The sequence below is a fragment of the Saccopteryx bilineata genome, chromosome 10 (assembly GCF_036850765.1).
Source record: "Saccopteryx bilineata isolate mSacBil1 chromosome 10, mSacBil1_pri_phased_curated, whole genome shotgun sequence".
In the NCBI taxonomy this organism is placed as follows: Eukaryota; Metazoa; Chordata; class Mammalia; order Chiroptera; family Emballonuridae; genus Saccopteryx; species Saccopteryx bilineata.
Genome location: NC_089499.1, coordinates 7710171 through 7717222, shown reverse-complemented (window position 1 = coordinate 7717222; position 7052 = coordinate 7710171).

Genomic DNA, 7052 nt, shown 5'->3' with positions numbered 1-7052 from the left:
GCGCCGCGCCTCCCCGCCTCCCGCGCCGCGGCTGCCGCGCTCAGCGCCGCCCCCACCCCGCCCGCCGCTCCCGCCCCACCGCACGTAGCTCTGACGCCGGCCCTGCTCAGTCCGCCTGCAAGAGGGACAGACAGACCCCCGGCTCAGGACGATGAGACAGACGGACGTGGAGTGGCGCGGCGGCAAGTCGCATAGCGCCGAGCGGGGCGTTAGCCTACAGGTGCACAGGCGGGAGACCTGCGGGGCGGGGTCGCGGCCCCGCCCTCCCTGTGGAGGGCGGGCGAGGGACTCCCACCCTCGAGGAACCCACCCTCCACGCGGCAAGCACGAAGGCGGGGACCCAGGCACCCGCAGACTTGGGGCGGGGCTCCAAAGGGCCGCAGGGGTGGAAGCCCGAGCCCGCGCCGTGGCAGTGAGGCGAACCCGGGGCGCAGGGAGCCTCTCAGTTATCTGCGCCAACCGGGTGTTCGGGGCGGGGAAGGGTCTCGGGGAGGTCTCTGGGTCTCCATGAGGGCGGGACGGGCGCTGGCAGCGCCAGACAAGGGGCAAAGCCTACGACCCAGGTTCTAATCGGATCAGACCTAATCCGTCGCAGCCAAAGCCCAGACCTTGCGCAGCCGGGTCCGCCGGAAAGCTTCTCGGGGAGTAGGGGAGGGGGAAGGCCTTCGTGGGACTGCAGCCACTTCGCCTGCCTTCTCGCCTCCTCCAGGCACCTGGGGAGCGGCCTTTAATCCCGGTTTCTTCCTCCCTCCCCAGGATATATCGTCCCGTGTGTCCTGGGTCACCAAAGCTCAGGTTCCTGGGTAGGTCCAGGTGGCCTAGATCGCAACCTAGGGACACGTGGACGCCAGGCCAGGCGTTAGTCTGCTGGAGGGCCCGTCCAAAGCTCACTGTGCAGCCCAGGACCACTCATCCCCGGAGCCCTGCTTGGTGCGGACTCGCGACCTAGTCACCTAGTTTATCCACCAAATCTAATGTCAACCTCCTGATGTGTTTGACTCAAATGAGGACATTTGGGGTCACAGCTCAAGATGTGGCTACTAATTTGAGACACTCCCATTTCTTCCCTAGGGAACCACATAAATAACTAAAATGGAGATTAAATCTCCCAATCTCTATAGTACGCGTCTCTGGATGGGGTGGTTGGTTCAAAGCCTTTTTCACTACTGCTCCGCCTGGTGTTTCCCCCTCTCCAGGTCTCCCTGGCAAACTCCTTAAACCGTTCCTAGTACCGTCCGCTCCGTGAAGCCTTCTCAGCCTGCCCCAAGCAGTGGGACACTTAACGCCCTGATCCCACTGGACTGCAAGGCACTGTAGTGCGCAGCGCCAGGAAGAGAGGGAAGTTTTCTAAGGCGGGTCGGAGGCATAAATGAATGGCAACCATCTACTTTTAGCCCAGAACCATGGACTTGGAGCTTCCTGCAAAAAGGAACTTTCTTTTCTTGGTTTTTTATTTAAAATTTTTATTGGGGTGACATTGGTTAATAAAATTATACAGGTTTCAGGTGTACAACTGTATATATTACATCATTGTATTGTTTACCACCATCCAAAGTCACCTGTCATCCTTTATCCTCCTTTTATCCTCTTCTACCCACTCCTAGCTCCCTTCCCCCAGGTAACCTCCATACTGTTTTTTGTTTTTGCTTAATTCCTTCACCTTTTTCATCTAGCCCCCCAAACCCCTGTATCTATGTCTGTTTCTATTTTATCTTATTCATTAGATAAGTGAAATTACTCCCATGTTTTTCACAAGGGCCTGCATGGGGCCCCTTCTCCCATCCCTTTCTTAAAACTCTTGTGTACTTGTTTCTCATTTTATTAATTTTGTTAATTTATATTCTTTTAAACTTACTATTTGAATTAAGCAAGCATGTGATATAAAATATGAACTGTCTCCTTCCTGAACAACCTTCTTCCCATCCCTGAAGACAAAGTCTAACTTTCTTCACTTTTGGATTTTACATAGACTATTGCCGTTAGTTTCAGCCTGATCCTCCCTAGCAGATGCCGTGAGCAGCTTCAGAACTGAGCACAGCGCCCCTGGCTGGGCAACACCTTCACAACATGGATGTGAGCTCATGCAGATAGTGATGGGAAGAGCAGGTTCTCTGCATCAGAGATGTGTGACCATAAGAGTCAGTGGCCTGAGTCTGATAGAGGTGAAAGTGCTAACCATATAGTATCAAATGAATGTATTATTTTCTGGGCACAAGGGCTAGGGTAGGCTCAAGAAAAGGAGGTTAAGTTACAGGAACTGGAAAATGAAAGGATAGGAAATTGACTTCAAGGCTTACTTACCAGGTCCCCACATTCAAGTCAGGGATGCTTTGTGAGGCAATGGCTTCTGCATGCCTGACATTCCTGTTGGGTTTGGCAACTGGCCTCCAGTAACAAGGCGGACACGGGGCCCATTGCCATAGCCACAGCCAGCTTCACTGTGCACAGACAGCTCCTGGCTTCAACAGGGGTTGCTGTCCAGGGCAGGAGCTGCTCCAGTTGCCATGGCTGAGGACCTACTTCAGTCTGCACAGGAGCAGCATGGATCCTGGTTTTAAGTCCTCAGTAGTGACCACTACTATCTTTGTAAACATTTCATTTTCCTGGTGGTTTAATCTGTCTTATTCTTCACAACCATACTACAAACATCTTGCTGGTCATTTTATACACTTGCAAACTGACACTGAGCTCATGCTACTGTGCTAAGGCCAGGACTAAGATCTTGATTTCAGACATTTTCATTTTGATATGGAGGCTCTTCATTCTTCCATCTTAACTTCAGAAGAGGAATCAGGCTGCAGAGGTAGGGCCTCACTTAGCAGAATGGAAGTCCTGCCTCTCCCACGAACCCACCACTGTCTCCTGGGCATTTAAAAGTTAATGCTATGTTCTCTTACCAGGGTATAACAGTCACAACTTCAGACTGATGTCCTAGACCAGTCAGAAAGGGAAATGTAGGATGGCATCTCCTGGCAGTGTGCTGGGTAGAGACCACTGGCTCTGTGACGTTTTGATGACAGGCTGCTGGGACTGGGCCTTCTTGTACCATTTAAAGGATGAAAAAAAGAGCCAAGGATCAGGGTCCCGAGTTCTTTGAGCTGACTACCACCTTCTTGCTGCAGGGAACTGATTCTCAGCTGCGCAAGTGCTCTCACCCCAGAAAAAAACACACACCTCAACTTGGAGATGATCATCTTGTCCGCATATTGATCTGCTAGAAGACTGCAAAGGCCCCTGATTTTCATTACGCCAAATCAGTTGGGAGAAAGCCACATATAAAAACCAACAGAGAGCTTCAGATGTGGAGGAAGTAGGAAGGTCTGCAGAATAGTTCTGCTGCCCCAGCAGATGACCTTTCCAAGTGTTTCTCCAGAACCCTGTAGCTCTTGCAGAATAAACAGGCATAGTCAATCTGGATGGCCTTAGGAAATCCATCCAGGTCAGGGACAAAACCACACACAGCCTGACCTGTGGTGGCGCAGTGGAAAAAGCGTCAACCTGGAAGTGCTGAGGTCGCCGGTTTGAAACTCTGGGCTTGCTTGGTCAAGGCACATATGGGAGTTGATGCTTCCAGCTCCTCCCCTCCTTCTCTCTCTGTCTCTCCTCTCTCTCTCTGTCTCTCCCTCTCCTCTCTAAAAAATGAATAAATTTAAAAAATTAAAAAAAACAAAACAAAAAAACCAGCCACAGAAATCAAGAGCCCTGCCTCTTCCTAACCTCTCCTGGACTATCTGGCAGTGAGGGCATCTTAGATGGTGCAACCAAAGAAGCAGAGTGGGAGGCATTTTCTTGATCTGTTGTCTAAAGGTGGTGGTCACCTGTACTGTATTAAAGCACGGTTATTTTGCTGAGGCCTGCAAATGCTGTACCCTAAGGGTAGGTGGTGGTGAGGTGGGCGCCTGGCTGCTCTCCATAGGTTTGGAAGGATCTGGAAAGGCCTCTCAGGGCAGTCGGAAGTGAAGACGGCAGGCCGGGAGACAAGGCTCTCTTCCCCTGGAGCAGGGCTGGGTGGTTATGGAGGGAGCGAGCTATAATCAGTTTTGGAACGTTTGTGTAGGTTGATTCCTAGGCTTCTTCTCACTCTCCCTCTGGTCGCCCTTTGGGTATGGCAGTCTTGTCTCAGCTCTGTTTCAAGTTCAGGTGGCAGGCCACAGGAAAACCCAGGTTCACAAGAAGACCCAACATTGGGGGCTCTGGGCTTGGAAGAAGGAGGCACTTCCTTCAAGCATTACCTTTCCATCCTGAACGGAAAGACAATTGCCCTAAATGGAGAGAACCCACTAGTGGGATCAGGGTGATTTCACAGTTCCCTGGAAGGAGTCCCCCTTCAATATGAGCAACTGAACAACAGCTAGGCTCTCAAAACTGTAGAAAGCAGGGGTTTTATAACAGAAGTGACAGGCAGAGAAGTTTGCAAAAAGAAATCTTGTCAGGAGTTGGCATTGTATATCCAGATGAAAGGGTGCTGATTATTCACATGGGGGGTTTTCATGGAATAATGGGCAACCCTCAGGGTTACCACATCCAGCAGGACAGAAATCATAGAACATCCAATTCAGACTGTGAACATTATCCCCTAGAAAACTCCTGATTAGGTTTTTTTTTCTTCACGAACACTTGGCACTATCTAAAATAATATTTAACTATTTATGAAATGGTCTGGTGTCCCCCACCTTACAAAAATTAAGTGACCTGGATTGCAGGGACCTTGCCTACCTTATTCATAATTATGACTTTAGCCTGACCAGGAGGTGGTGCAGTGGATAGAGCGTCAGACTGGGATGCAGAGGACCCAGGTTCGAGACCCCGAGGTCACCAGCTTGAACACAGGTTCATCCAGCTTGAGTGCAGAGTCGCTGGCTTGAGTGTGGGATCATAGACATGATCCCAGGGTCACTGGCTTGAGCCCAAAGGTCACAGGCTTGAAACCCAAGGTTGCTGACTTGAGCAAGGGGTCACTCGGTCTACTGTAGCCCCCCCAGTCAAGGCACATATGAGAAAGCAATCAATGAACAACTAAGGTGCTGCAACAAAGAATTGATGCTTCTCATCTCTCTTTCTTCCTGTCTGTCCCTCAATCTCTGTCAATAATAATAACAATGACTTCACTGCATGCAAGTTCCAATGCCTGGAACACAGTAGGCCCTCAAATGCTTACTGGACTAATGGGCTCATAGAATGAACTGTCAGGAACTGTTGCAAACCTGCTCTATCACACAACCACCTTAACCAGTGGATGTCAAAGGGTGGTCCCTGGCCTGACCAGGTGGTGGCGCAGTGGATAGAGCGTCGGACTGGGATGCGGAAGGACCCAGGTTCGAGACCCCGAGGTCGCCAGCTCGAGTGCGGGCTCATCTGGCTTGAGCAAAGAGCTTACCAGCTTAGACCCAAGGTCGCTGGATCCAGCAGGGGGTTACTCGGCCTGCTGAAGGCCCGCGGTCAAGGCACATGTGAGAAAGCAATCAATGAACAACTAAGAAGTCGCAACGCGCAACGAGAAACTGATGATTGATGCTTCTCATCTCTCTCCGTTCCTGTCTGTCTGTCCCTGTCTATCTCTGCCTCTGTTAAAAAAAAAAAAAAAATTATTAAAAAAAAAAAAAAAAAAAAGGGTGGTCCCTGACCAGCTGCACCAGGATCCCATGGGAACCTGTTAAAAATGCAAACTTTCAGGCCTGATCTATGGTGGCGCAGTGGATAAAGTGTCGCGAGTTCGAAACCCTGGGCTTGCCTGGTCGAGGCACATATGGGAGTTGATGCTTCCAGCTCCTACCCCCTTCTCTTTCTCTGTCTCTCCTCTCTCTTTCCTCTCTAAAAATGAATAAAATAAAATAAAAAAAGCAACCTTTCAGAACGCTCTCCAGACCTACTGAATCAGAGGCTCCGAGGGTAGGGCCCAGCAGCCTGGGAGTTAACACGCCTGTGGGCAGTGCTGATCCGCACTGAGGCTGGAAAACTGCTGTTCTTAAATTGCATTTGGGGGAATTACTCCACAGTAAGGATCGCCTGTGGAAGGACTGTACATGCACCATTCTGCTCTAGAAAGAATTCACACTTAAGTTTATAAACCAGTCTTCAGTTTGGATCAAGAATCAACCTCCCTAGTCACCCTCAGGGACTGACGTGACTCCACGGGGCTCAGCTGGCTCTAGCACCCTTCACTAGAGGGTGAGTTGGATCAGGTCAGAAAGCAAAGCACAGCCCGCCTGGCACACTTCCGTGAGGAGCCAAGTGCTCAACGCCTGGCACCCACAGAATCTGCTGCTTTTGCTTCACTGGGTTCGGGTTCATAAGCACCTTAAAGACAATGGCTTGTTATTTGAACAAGACTTTGCACCTGTGGGTCCTCAAAAGCTGTTGTTAAAAGTTCATCAAGGTACGGCCCTGGCTGGTTGGCTCAGTGGTAGAGTGTCGGCCTGGCGTGCAGAAGTCCCGGGTTCGATTCCCGGCCAGGGCACACAGGAGTGGCGCCCATCTGCTTCTCCACCCCTCCCCCTCTCCTTCCTCTCTGCCTCTCTTTTCCCCTCCCGCAGAGAGGCTCCATTGGAGCAAAGATGGCCCCGACGCTGGGGATGGCTCTGGTCTTGGCAGAACGACGCCCCCTGGTGGGCGTGCCGGGTGGATCCCGGTTGGGCGCATACGGGAGTCTGTCTATCTTTCCCCGTTTCCAGTTTCAGAAAAAAAAAAAAAATGTTCATCAAGGTTTGCAGATTCATCAGCCCTCAGGACTGCCTCCAACTTGGGGCTGTCTAAGCTGCACCCCAATGAACATTCTCTAGCTCACCAATCAAAATTAGGCCTCTTGGAGGTGCAGCTGTTAGCCACCCTCCCTGGAAAACTTCCAGTCCTCTTTTCACTTTGACCATGGAAATGAACAGCAGATGAGGCACATTCAATTGTGTTTCTTAAGCAGCATGAAGGTAGTCAGTCGGTCAGGAAGCCCCAAGTCACTAAACTCTAACTGCTGACCAGGACCAGATGAGGCTGAATATTTAGGCTCTTCATGGAACACATAAAGTAACTGGTATAGAAATGCAGAGAATGGACTAGAA